Here is a 14901-nt window from a genome sequence, read left to right as displayed (position 1 = left end):
CTAATTCATAATCCCAACTCTTCAAACTTGTTCCCTGACTTTGTTTCATAAATTATTGGACTCACACTTTTATCTTAATTGCTGTACTTTCTTCTGGCACTTTCCTTTTTTATCTTTTTTTGTAGTTTTAATTTTACATCATCTTGGTGTCACTTTCCATAGTCGCCCTGTCTCTCCAAAAGCTGTTGCCTCCACTTCCTTGTCATGCACTGGGAATCACTGAACTACAGCAAAGTGCTATTTACATTCCCACCTACATTCACCAATGACCTCTCAACACCCAGTCCCCATAAGCATGCGTCCATCTTTATCATACATGGCTCTTGTGCAGCACTTAGTCTGCATAACAACTGGTGAAGAACAGGAGCCTAAATTAGACTAATGGAGTTCAAATCCTCCTTTTACCACTGGAAGTGGCTCAGTCACTCCAGGCCTCAATTTTCTCATCTACAAAATTTGGAGAATACATTTATTACCACATCAGGTGAATGAAGTTAAAATGAAATCATTTACACGGCACTTACAGCATGTCCCGCATACTAGATAACTGACAGTTATCATTAGTAAGTACATTGTCCACCAAGAAATGTTTTCCTCCTTTGCCTTCTATGCTTTCATTCATTCCTGATTCTCTTTCCTTCCTTGATAAGGCTCCCAAATATCTGTTTATTCTTGGACCCTTTTTCTTCCCATCTCAATGGTCATTTAAAATATGTTTTCACCAACATTCTCAGTCCATTCCCTCCCTACTCCTCACACCTCATCTTCCCTCAAATTTACCTAGCACTGAAGCAACCTAAAAGCTATGGGCCACAAGACCTTATACAAAGTGGACCTCCAACCTTGTTATCTCCCTGACCTTAATTTAAACCACTTTAGCCCTTACCCATATTGCCACTAGTCTTCTTTCCATTCCTCAACACGTCAGGCACATGCCTGTCTTAAGACCTTTGCGCTTGCTGTGCCCTATGCCTGGAACACGCATCCCAGATATCCACATGGTTCAATATCTCACTCTTTCAAGTGTTATTTTAAACTACACCTTCTCAGAGAGGTCGTGCCTATATTCCCTATCTACAATGACACCCCTCTCCAGCTCCAGCACTCCCTACCCCATTCTCTGCGCTTATGACTAATATACTATAATTAGAGGCCCAATGCACGAAATTCGTGCAAGGGCCCTGGCCCCGACCCCCACCCACCACCGAAGCCAAGGGCCTCTGCTGCCTCTGCTGTGGCCCCTGCCTGCTGTGGCTTTGTCCGGAAGGAAGGATTTCTGGTCTAATTAGCATATTACCCTTTTATTATTATAGATTTTATTCATTGATCTTATTTATTTTTTCCCTCCAGAATGTAAGATCTACAAATCTTAGAATTATGTCTATTTAAAGTTTGTCTGTTTTATTTCTGCAGCACGCAGAGCCTGAGGCATATTTATCATTCAGTACACATTAATCCAATCAATGGATGAATTTGCAATTTTCACTTCCTGCCCCGGTATTACATCTACTGAGTACTGTTGATGACCCACCAGCCCACAGAATTGGTGCCACCACACATTTTTGGATTTTTATCTCAGTTAAGCTCTTAAATGCTACTTGTCTCCCATTTTTCTTATGACTGTTACAGACTTTGCTTTCCTAAGTAACTAGAGATCATCACTTTCTAGGGATGACCTTCTTTCAGAGGTTACAAAGAAAACAAAGAAGCCATAAACCTATCTATATTTGCAGCCATCCTTCTAGGCTCAGAAGATGAGGTGTCATCCTGCTTCTAAGCAATTCTTCCACTTAGGATGTTTAGTCTGTGACTATTTATGCTATTCTGTTGCTTGTCTCTTGGTTCTTATTCATCTTCAAACTCTCTCATGCAAGTCCTTTAGTCTGATAGGATTATAACAGACACCATTGTCACCCTGCCCATATTCCCACCATCCTTACTATTTTCGAACAAAGCTAGCTAAAATTCCAACTTTATGAGTGATTGAGCAGAGCCCAGTTCTCGCCCCACCCCGTTACATAACAAATCAGAAGTGCTAAAGAATTAACACCCTCCCCGTAGGCCAGAAGCAGCCTTTATAAGATGCCTGGAGGAAGAGGTGTATAAGTACCCCCACTCTTCAGACCCTGAGTTATCTCTGATATCCTCACATAGGTAGCCCTCATTCTGAGGTAAGAGTGGGAGTTCCATAAGGCAGAGGAATTACTAGTGGTGCCCTAATTTATTTGTTTACAGCCCACAGTTAAATACTGCAATTTATCATTGTCTGCTAAGTGTTATCTACTGATTACAATATCCCACTTTACCTAATACCTCTTCTCTAAATTGACAAAAGCTTTAAAATACTCCTGCAAAGGAACTTCACATTGAAAGTGACATATTGACACAAGTATTTCTACTAATGTATTCCTTTAGACCAGTGCTTTTCAACAGCGGAGATTTTTGCATCCCAGGAGAAGTTTAGCAATGTCTGGAGATAGTTTTTACTGTGCTAACTACAGAGGTTCCATGAGCTTCTGGTACATAGAGGCTAGGGATGCTGCTAAACATCTCAGAATGTGCAGGGCACAACCCACAACAAAGAATTATCTGAACAAAATTGTTAATGACACTGTTGATAAACTCTTATTTACACTTGTTACAAAATTTTTTAAAGAAGAGAAAATCAGAAACAAATGAAAATAACACATTTACTTGCAATTGGATTTAAATAAAGTTTGATCACATGGACTTCCATTAAATGGTTGCTTTGAGATGTCAACCAATGACAATAGTACATATAAACTAAGGGTGACCTTTTAAAAATTTGGGGTGGAGTGTATGTATGACTCAAGGGTTAGAGTCCACCATGCCACACCTTGATTCTCTTTGGATGAGGTGCATTTTAGATGAGAAGAAAAGTTTCACATTCCTTCTTCTTGGGATTTTTACAACCTCTATCTCACAAACAAACAACAACACATAAACAACAACAAAACAGTGCAGGCAATCAGCAGCTTTCTGGGCTTTGCGGGGGTGGGGAGAGTGAAGTCAATCAAATAATTTCCTTACACTATTTAGCTAGACGCTACAAAAATTACTGCACACTAGAAATTTTAATCATGTTTATAATTGAAAGTTTAAATAGGCAAAATATAAACTTGAAAAGGAAGAGGGACCATAGAGAGACATAACAAAAATGTGGGCATAATAAACATTTTATCTTATTGGCTTAAATTCTGTCATTAGAGATTTATTCCTCTGAATTATGGAGTTTATTCCTATGGTAGTAAGTGGTATTTGGTGAACTGAAGTAATATTATCTCACCTTTCAGGGTTCATGGCTTGATAGCTTTACTTTGACAGGAAGTCTAAGACGCCCCATGGGTGGTGAGGACTGGTGAAGACTGGTAAGGATGGTAAGAAAAGTACAAGGGATACTTGCCAAAAATGAAATGCTCTTTCTTCACACATTGGGGCGTCAAGAAATTACACGAACCTACCTTCTTATTACTACTCGATGGGATTAATTCAAATATTAGCATAAGGGATTTCAATAAGACATAAAGAAAACTTCTGACTACAAGGTGCAGTTGTCTTTGGATTAAGCTGCTGAGGGAGACTGGAGGATTTTGCACATTATAATTAGTGTATATATACATATATGCATATCAATACAATACACAATATATATTGTGTGTTACTATGTGTAATAATCTCTTTTGATCCTTGCAATAGTCTATGATGACAAAATTATTATTGTCCCTTTTTAGTTTTTACAGATGCAAGGCTGAGACTCAAATGACTATGCAAGGTCACACAGCCAGTGACTGAATGTGTGATTCCAAGCATGGTGCACATTTCCTTGCCCCATCCTGCTTTCTGTATAAATGTTCACCTGGTTCTATTGACTAAAGCCTGGATTTAGCCATGATATGAATAGTGTTTCCAGATCCCTTTCCAACCCAGTGATTCCAAGGTGGAGAGAAATTAGAAGGAGGTGGAGATTTAGGTCAGGATCACAGGGTTTTACATGGATTGTGAAATTGTTTAAACATTCATGTGAAACTCCACTTTTCTGTAGAAGCTTACCAGTTTATGCATATTTGGCCTCTAATTAGTCATTGCTGAGAAAATTGGAAAAAAAATTAAGAACATAGCCAATCCATAAAATGATAAAGAGGACCTTGCAATAGCTCCTCAACTGACAATAGCTCAGGATGCTGGGCTCAGGTCCAGGCTTTCAGCAACTTTGCACGGTAATGAAACAAGTACTTTGGATTTACTTTCCCCTTGTTTTTTTCCTTTTTTTGCAATGGCAATGTGACCAACTTTTTCCATTTTTTTCTCCAGTATAGAATTGTGTGGCACAGTGATTTATGCACTGTGCATTTGCAGATTAAAACGCCCAGAGGGAATATTTGGTTTAAACCACCAAACACTAAAGAAAAACTCTAATGGCCCAAGAGAGTGTATGCATTTAAACCTGAAAGGAAGAGAGACACAGAGAGAGAAACCCTGACAAAGGTCTCATTTTCCTTCCCATTGGGTCTCTATTTGGTTCAAAGGCCTCCTACAGAAGCTATGTTTCCAATTATTTGCCTTGTTGTAGACAGAGGAAGGGCTTTCAAGCCTCATAATGATAAGATCCAAAAAGAAACTCTCCTACCCACAGAAAAAAAGAAAAGAAAATATAAAGGAACATAAGTGAAGGCCAAGGGTACATATAGTAAAAGATTACATTGGAGAAAAAGCGAACAGGAATAGTTTTTATAAGAAAAAGTTGTCCTTCTAAGTTAGAATATAGTTTCTTTCACATCAAACTTCTGATTTCAATGTATTTAAACAGGAGACAATGAGAAATGCAAAAAACTACCTCTAGAGCAGTGGTTCTCAACCTTCCTAATGCCGTGACCCTTTAATATAGTTCCTCATGTTGTGGTGATCCCCAACCATAAAATTATTTTCATTGCTACTTCATAACTGTAATTTTGCTACTGTTATGAATCGTAATGTAAATATCTGATATGCTATATGTGTTTTCCGATAATCGCGACCCACAGGTTGAGAACCGCTGCTAGAGGTAATAAAAATTTTAATTAATACTTTATTTCACAAGAAGTGCTTGAAAATAAGAAATAGGCCTGACATCTCATTCTCTATGCATTTCTAACAGTTTTTACTCAAAGTAAATATATGTTGAACTTCAAACGAATTCTAGGCACTGCTACTATATTTGGTGGATGCACAGGTTAATAAACTTATATTAGTGCTTAAAAAACAACCCAGTTTAACCAGGGAAGCCAACTTGTAAGGAAATCAGTGCAACCAGCCTTCATGAGTGTTATTACAGGGACAGGTAGGGGATTTACTGAGGGCATAAAGGAGGTAGTGGGCAATCTTTCTTGGTGGAATTAGGGAAGGCAATGTTAAGAAATGACATTTCCATTGGATCTTAAAGAATACTTAGGTATTTGCCATGTAAAGTAGACAGAATTTCTAGACTGAGAACAGATAGGGGCCATATTATTTTTGGAACTTGAGTGACAAGGACATTTAAATACAAACTATAAATTCTAAAAGAAATATGTGTCAGTTGTTGGTTGCTCACCCAACAATTTCTTTTTAAGTAACGGCATAAACTTTCCTTTGGGGATCTGGTCTTTTCCCATCATGTTGGGAATAGGGGTTGCCTAGGGTGAGTTCCAGATTCCTTACGAGTGACTAAATAGTATACTTAGCTACATAGGAGAAGCAGTTTAGTAAAAAGTTTAGCTCAATCTATAATCTCTTGTTTGGTTTTCTGGTGGGTATCCAGTTGGAAATGACTAATAAGAAATTGGTTTCCATCTTTGATAGAGTGTGGGTCTGGAGGTCAACACATAGTTAATAGTAAAAACCATGGGAGTGGATGATACTACGCATCACCATCCAGGGCTGAAGCATGACTCTTTAAGATATTTGAATAGTCTAAATGTGTTTACAAAGAATCTTATTTTAGCCTTAGCCGGTTTGGCTCAGTGGATAGAGCGTCGGCCTTTGAACTGAAAGGTCCCAGGTTTGATTCCGGTCAAGGGCACATGCCCGGTTGTGGGCTTAAACCCCAGTGGGGTACTTGCAGGAGGCAGCCAATCCATGATTCTCTCTCATCATGGATGTTTTAATCTCTCTCTCCCTCTTCCTTCCTCTCTGAAATTAATAAAAATATTAAAAAATTAAAAAAGAATGTTATTTTAGATCCTCATAGACCCTGAGGTTTATTAACTGAAAGTTTATTATTTTTTTCTATAAAGTACATGTGTCCCTCGTGTATTTGTTTTATGAGAGATGTCATGATACATGGTAATTATTCTTAGCTTTAGATTCAAATCGAAATCAGATTGAAATTCCTTACTGTAGCATTGGTCAGCTTATCTTCTTAAAGGCTTAGTCAACTCAAATATCAAAATAGAAAATATAACACCAACTTTATAGAGTTTCTTTGAGGATTAAATAAAATAATTTATGAGAAAGTACTGGAACCACGCAGAAGTTTCTTTACTTGCAAAGGATTAGTTTGCAAAAGGATTATCAACGTCAATGTGTTTAAAATCCAAAGGGACTCCAAGGTCTTAGCTTGTGGTCCTAGATACATTGTCCCTTAAATGACTTAAAACTAAAGAGAATCTTATCCTCTCTGCTGATTTATATTCAAGTAAGAGTCTTTTCCAAAATATAATTGTTTTATCTATATAAAAATGTGTGAATGAGACAGCCACTTTCTCAATGATCTCTACAAAAGGGGAAAGGGAATTCAGCACATGACAATAGCATTTACTATCTTATTGCTGTTTTTAATGTGCAAAAATTTTAAGGGGTTTTGAGCCTGTGGAATCTCCATGAGAGTGGGGCAATCATCCTAAATCCATAGCACCAGCACACTCAATGTTTAAAAGTCCTTCAGTAACAAACCCAGTCTCACTTCTGAACTCCTAATCCAGTGGCTCACACACTTACTATAGATCAGAATAATCTTGGAATTAAAAATTATAAAAAAAATAAAAGCATACTGGTTTGCAGGTCTTACCCATCAAAATTATTTCATTGGTACTGTATACAGAGAGTCAGGCTAAATACAACTGCTGGAACCACACACTCAAAGACTATTTCATTTTTTATAATCACTTTTTCTCACCTCTTGCCCATTAATTTCAATGATACAGACACAGGGCTTTCAAGTATTTCATGATTTGTGATAGGTCCTTTGGATTATTCGTACCAAAAAAATGAGTCATACCTTCTACTTATGTAATACTCATTCATTTCTTTATCACTCTTAAATTATAAAAATTATCTCTACTTTCCATCTCATTATGTATTTCCTTTTTAGCACATTTTTTTTACTTACCTACTATGATGGAGTTAATGATGACCATAAATTAGCTCAAAAGTAACACATGGATGGATGTCTTCCTGTCTATGACTCAAGAAACATAATGACTAAAATGACCTAATTTTACTCCATCTTTTGGTGGTGGGCTCTTTTAATTGAAGTATAACCTTGTTCACATAGTTACAGCCCATAAACTGAAAATTTAAAAGTAGAAAAACTTTTGTCTCTGATATAATAAGCACTAAATATATATTAGTTTCTCTCTAATTTCTTTCCTTGCATTGTTCCTCCCTTTCCTACCTCACTTTTGGATAATAAATGCAGTATTAAGATCTTGTCTAACCTTAAATTCTAATCTCTAATGGACTATTAATATTCAGCAATCATATTTCTTCCCTTTGTAGAATAGGAGAGAGTTTGTATTCATTCATGGGGATCCTCAGGGTAGTCAGATCCCATTTACGAACAGAGATGGTGATAATAGCCCATTCAAAAAAGATGCTGTTGAATCAGAATAAAATGAGGAAATGAGATGAAACACTGGGTGAGATGGATGCATGTGTTTTGAGGGAGGGATGGTGGTTACAGACAAGGACAGGCTTCCTTGCTTCTCATCACAAATAGGCTCTTTCTGATGCATTATTACAAGGTGGTATGTGGCGGGTCCTTTCCTCCCCACCAGGAGGCAGGAACTGCAGCTGACTGGAAAAGCTGAGTGATTTTCAGCAGCTGCTCTAGTGAACACCAGAAGACAGACAGTGGAAATGTTCCCATTATCACAAACAAAGAAAAGGGAAATGAAGACTAACAACTCTTTCTAAAATGTTTCAAAGCTGTAAGGGGAAGGAAGGAAGGAAGGAAGGAAGGAAGGAAGGAAGGAAGGGAGGAAGGAAGAAGGAAAGAAAGTAAAAGAGAGAGGTACACATCCCTGCTTACACAATATAGAGATATAAAACACACCTGAAATTATGTCACTTAAAACAGTGATGTCAATAAAAGAAAGTAAGGCATACCACAGAGATATCATGGGCTCGGTTCCAAACCACCTAATGAAACCATTATTAAAATAAAGCGAGTCATAATCTTTTTGCTGGTGAAAGGTCTTGCTTTCAGTTTGTAGAAAACACAACACCTGTGAAGTTTAATAAAGCAAAGGGCACAGCACAAGGTACGCCTGTATGGGAGCTGGGATCAGAGAGAACCAAACTTGGGCTCTGTCTTTGGTCCTTTTGTTTTTGGTGTATTCCTTTTACTCCCAGAGGTCGCAAACTTTCCGTGACTTAGTTTATAAGTGAAATGGTAATAAATATACCAGTTTGGCCTATTTTCTTACATGCGGGTTTCTGTGTGAAGGATGTCAACAGCTTAGACCTTGTTCCTGCCCCTCTTGTGACATGGTGTAAATCTCATGCCTGTATATTTTGGCTGCTAAACTCAGGGTCAGTTTAGGCATTAACGACCACAAACACACATCTGAAGGAGAAATAGGCAACAGTCCAGTTCAAACACAGTGCAGGCTGAATTCATATCAGACCCGTGTTTGGTGCTATTCCTGTCCCCCAAGGCAACACAATCTGCAGCATTACATCAATGCTATAAACTTTACATTAGCAAATAGCTCTCAGAGTTTCTGTGTCAAAGTGCCAACATTCAGAATACTTTATAAGTGTCAACAGTAATGTTTTGGTATTTAGTTTACATTTTTGTAACCAAAGGTTCCCTTTAAGGTTTCAAAACAACTCCTAGTTTAAGTCTGAGACTTTACTTCAAGGAATATAGAAACTGGTTGCAGAGTTTTTATAATAATTGTTTGACTTGCCTGCTCTTCTCTGAGGTTGAGGTTGGCACTTCTACTTGCATTCAAGCAGGGCACCCTGTGCCCACAGTTTCGTGAAGTAGGGAAAGGGGAGAATAGGTTTAATGTATGGTGATATTGAGATTAACCTATTTGTAAATGCAATTTTAAAAGAAAAGAGCAAAGCTTTCTGGAATTCTACCGCTTTCTAAAGTGTACCCAAAAAGACCATTACCAGGAAAATAATATGCTCAGGTCATTTTAGATCAGAGTGTTTAGAAATCTCATCCCTCACATGGCTTCATTTATTGGCTACAATGCCTTTCAAAATCTATATCCTCAACCTAGAGTCTGCTTCAAATTCCTCACCCACATTTTAACTGTGTACTGAGCATCTCCACTTAAATCTCTCTCAGTCACCTTGAGCTAAACATTTCTAAAACCAAGTTCACATTCTGCCTTTCCGCTCCCCTCTCTTTTTGCCTCCAGCCACACATACACACCACAATTTTTTTCTATGTCAGGATAGGCTAGCCTTATTCTGTGAGAACAAACAGCCCCCAACTCTCAAAGCATAAAATATAAAGTTTAGGATCAGCTCACACACAGTCCTCCCCTCGACTGGGCAATGATCTAAAGCTCCTGTGCTCCAGCGTGACACGAGACGCTCAGCTGTTTTCATTCTGCAGCTCTATCATCTCAACGTGTGGCCACCCTGCTACTTGCCAAAGAGGAAGAAAAAGACTAGTGCCGTGGTCGGCAAACTGCGGCTCGCGAGCCACACGCGGCTTTTTGGCCCCTTGAGTGTGGCTTTTCCACAAAATACCACCTGCGGGCGCACGTACAGTGCGATTGAAACTTCGTGGCCCATGCGCAGAAGTCGGTTTTCGGCCTGGGCGAGTCTGTTTGGAAGAAGTACTGTTGATAGTTGGCTCTGTTGACTGATGAGTTTGCCGACTATTTTTAAAATCCTGATTTCTGGGCCTCATCCTCCGGAAATTCTGTTTCTTCATTACTAATGTTGCGGCCCCAACCCATAACAAAGAAACAGAATTTCTGGAGGATGAGGCCCAGAAATCAGGATTTTAAAAAGATTCCCAGGTGATTCTGATGTGCAGCCAAGGTTGGGAACCACTGGACTAGAGAAAGGCACTGAGGTTTCCATTGCTTTGTCCCAGAAGTAACGCACCTGACTTTCATTTCCATTTGTTGTTTAAAGGAACAGTGGTATCTTCATATACAATGAAATACTATGCAGCTGTAAAAAAGAATGAAATCCCACCATTTGCAACAAAATGGATGGACCTAGAGGACGTCACCTAAGTGAAATAAGCCAGTTACAGAAAGACGAAAACCGTACCGCTTTACTCATATGTGGAATCCAAAGAACAAAACAATCGAACAAACGAAACCGAAACAGACTCGTAGATACAGAGCACAAATTGAGAGTTGCCTGGTGGGAGGGGCTTGGAAAGCTGGGTGAAATAGTTACATGCTCTCCCCTGGGCAAGAGTGACGCCAAGTCCAACTGTCCAAGTGCCAGAAAGAAGAGCTAGGAAGTGAAAACTGCATAACCTTCTCTTTGTCCCAATTTCCTATTTTTCAGATTCTCAGGCCAAAACTGTGGCTTCACCCATCTTTCTCTGACACCCCACGTTCCATCAGTTAATAAGGAGATACCGTTAATCCTGCTTTCTCTCTCTCTCTGTATAATCAATTCACTTTTTTATTCCCACCTCCACTTAAATGCAAACTCCATCAGATGTCTTCACGGACAGCAATGATTTTCTCACAGGTCTCCCTGTTGCCAGGATCCTCTCAAATCGATGCTCTGCACGGCAGCCATAGTGATGTTTCTAAAATACAAACACGATTGTATTGATTTAACCTCCGGTTTAAAACCCTTCAGTAGCTCCCCATGGCTGTTTTGTTTCAAATGCCCAAACCTGTAAATATGGTTTACAAGACCCTGTATTATCTGGTATGTGCTTACTTCCCTAACTTCATCCTTCCAACGTGCGCCTTGTAGTGGAAGCTGTGTCTTGTCACCCAGATCCTCCTTCAAGTCTGAGGCGCTTGTTTGTCCAGCCAGTGAACTGCTGATAGCTGATAGCTCACAGCTGAAACCCTTTTCCAGAAATCGCCTCCAACCAAATGAAGCTGCCTCAGCCATGGCTATTCTTTCACCCCTGGGGCCACATTTATCCAAGGTCAGGAGAGAACACAAAAACCCTCTCCTTGTTTCAATTTGTGACCAATGTAAACAACATCCCAGTTCCAGCACAGTCAGCCTGGGATGTACAGCACAGTCATGCCCTGACAGATGTTGTCACAGCTCCATAACCTCCTACACGGACATCTGTGTCCTAGAGTCTGTTTCCTGGGGAATCTGTAATAGTCCTCAAACTCCATGCTGCCGGGATTTGAAACACTCCCAGCACTCACTCCAAATTGTCCTTTCTTCAATCTAGACCTTTACTCAGATGGTGTCTGCGGCCTGGATTGCAATCCCACCTCCCTAATTTTGCCTGAGTAATTCTTACTTATCCTTAGGGACTTGAACAGCTCATCATGTCAACAAAGAACAGCAAATCTGCAAAGAAGCCCTCTCATCAAGTCTGCAACAGGTACTCCAAATAGACCCTCCCTCCTGCAAAATTTACCAGACTCAGAGCAATGTAATCTTATTATCCAACTGCATTACAATCCCCTGCAAAGTGCGGCATGAGTACTCTCAGAATTGCAATGAAAATATATTTGGGGTGACAAGAGGGACCTATCATAAAAACATGTGGTCTCACCCAGCCAGTGTTGCTCAGTGGTTGAGTGTCGACCCATAAACCTAAAGGTCACAGTTCTATTCCCAATCAGGGCACATTCCAGGATTGTGGGCTGGATACTCAGGAGGGGGCGTGCAGGAGGCAGCCAGCCGATCGATGATTCTCTCACATCATTGATATTTCTATCTCTCTCTCTCCTTTTCCGTTCCTCTCTCTGAAATAAATAAAAACATATTTAAAAAACAAAAATGTGTGATCCCAATTATTTCACCCTGGGTCAAAACCCAGAATACAGTGTTGTTGTTTTTGTTTGTTTTATTATTCTGAACATAGCCCTTACTATATGTCTGGAGTTAATAGAACCTCCTGTTGATCTGGGAACCTCTCCACATCCACCCAATCACTTACGTACCATTTGATGTAGCAATAAGCTGAAGGCTAGGATTCTTCCAGGGATTTTCAGCTTCCACCATGCTACAACTGTCCTTCTTCTTTACTCACCAACCTCAAGGCAACAGCCGGCATTCTACACCTTCCTCAATATCCTGAGATCTTTCTGGTATAGTCTATGCCTCAGTCTTTCACTTATCTTTTGATATGCTGAAGAAGGAAAAAAACAAGTAAGAAAATGATTTTCTCGCTCACCTCCTTCAGAGCTACTGACCTCCTAGAAATGTCAAGGAAGTCAGCTTTAACATTTAAGACTAATAAGTGGCCTCTTTTCTAAGCAATGTCTTTCTTCTCCTTGCCTGGAGCCAGAAGCGGGTGGCTCAGCTTGAGTTGAGAGAGAGCTGCAAGGAAACACATTTGAGAAGGATATGACAATGTGTGGGTTTCATATTTGCAAAGAATTGTCCCCCATGACATTTATTCACGAATCTGCCTCTGCAGAGTGTAAGTTTCCTGTCAGTAATAAGAATTTCTTTTCGTCTTTGCAAATTCAGCGACAAATATAGTGCATAGCACATGGCAGGTGATCCAACATTTTTTTGTTGGAAGACAGGGTATCTTTACCTCCTACTTGAGATCTACCAGTACTATGATGCTGCTCCTATCCTGACAGGCCCCATCTGTTTATCTCTTTAAACTCTTGCCTCTACTCTCTTTTAATTTCAGCTGAAATTCATTCTCTGGAATACTAGTATCCTTCATTTTCACCAGTAATTCACATATTTTAGTATGTAGGGCCAGAAAAATAGGCTAGACTCTTGTACCTATAGAAAATATACTGTGATTTTTAGCATTAACTTGCACTTGCGGTATATATGCCATGTACTTATTTTTTTATGTTTATTATTTTTTTTTCATCTTCAACTATTGTACCAGACTTTAAACTCCTAAAATAAAAATTTAAATTAGTATGATTTATTTATTTATTTTTATTTATTTTAATTAAATATTGTTTAAAGTATTACATATGTCCTCTTCCCCCCGCCCCCCATTGATCCCTTCTAGTCTGTCCTCATCCTCTGTTCCAGGCCTTTACTACCCTATTGTCTGTGTCCATGGGTTATGCATATATGCATACAAGTTCTTTGGTTGATCTCTTCCAACCCACCCACCCACCCTCCTCAGCCTTCCCTCTGAGATTCCACAGACTGTTCCATGTCTCTGGATCTAGTTTATTCAGCAGTTTATTTTGTTCATTAGATTCCACATTTGAGTGAGATCATGTGATACTTGTCTTTCTATGACTAGCTTATTTCACTTAGCATGATACTCTCCAGGTCCCTCCATGCTGCCTAAAAGGGTAATTTTTTTAGATTACCTGATATAATTTTAAAAACAATGTTAATAGCATACAGAAATATATAAGTAAATTAATTAGACTTTGAATTATAAATAACTTCCCGGTAGTGATTCTAATTAGGGATTGAGGCACATAAGAATTTCTAAACATGGCTGAGGCTATATAGCTGCAATAAAAATAATAGCTAGCATGTTTTGGGCTATTACTGTGAGCCAGACTACTTCAGAATGTTTACATATACTACTTCACAGCATCTTAGAAGATTACTAATGTAAATGTTCCCATTTTAGAGTGAGTTTAAGTAAGTTGTCCAAAGTCACAGTTGCTAAGTGGCAAAATTGTAAATCAACTTATGACAACTTAGTCTAGAATTCATGCCTTTACTGTGGTACAACACTGGTTTCCTTCTGCATATCTGTGATTTTTTGGTTATTACTGTGAAACTGTGTACATACTAACTAGTTCTTTAACATGATGAAAGCATTATGGTTTTTACACACTTAAAAAGTTGCTTAAATAGATCCTAAGGATATAGTACATAAACCCTATTTAGAGTTCTCTGCTTTAAACCCAGATTCTTCTTAAGGTACACTTTATCAGAAGTTTCCACAAAATATTCCAACTCACTGTAATGAACCTAATAAACCTAATGACCCACGCTCCTTTAAAAATCCAAGTTAAGCTAAAAGTGCATTGGAACACCTGTATCTGAACATCATCTGAACATTGACATACTTATTAGGAGTAAAGAGTGTTGCTGGCTATCTCTGTGCAATAAAATCTTTGGGAAAGGTTCATTTGTATCAAAGTGCTGTAGTGGCTACCCAGACTAGCAGGATATGAGTTTTAATATCAGTGTCAGTCAGTTCAACTTCTGTTGGTTACAAATAACAGAATTGAACTAGAACTAGATTAATCAAAAACAGATGCATTCATTGGGAGAGTTTGTGTAGAGCGTATGTAGGCAGGGAGGCAGGTGGCCCTTGGGAATCAATGGAACCAGGGGCTGCAAGACTAGAAGGACTTCAGATTAGTCTCTCTCATCACTCTTTCCCTTCATGCATTACCTTCTTTTGACTCTCACTTTTTCAAGTCACATTTTCATTTTTACCTATATCCACTGTGAAAAATATCTCTGAAAGCGTTATTTTCAATATCCAGCCACCTATACAGGAGATGGAATTAATGCTCTAAAGTCAAAACCCAAATTTCTGGGGAAGAAGTT

The sequence above is a fragment of the Myotis nattereri genome (assembly GCF_964212035.1).
Source record: "Myotis nattereri genome assembly, chromosome: 6".
NCBI lineage: Eukaryota > Metazoa > Chordata > Mammalia > Chiroptera > Vespertilionidae > Myotis > Myotis nattereri.
The sequence above is the reverse complement of the archived record's forward strand: the minus strand, read 5'-3'. Positions refer to the sequence as shown.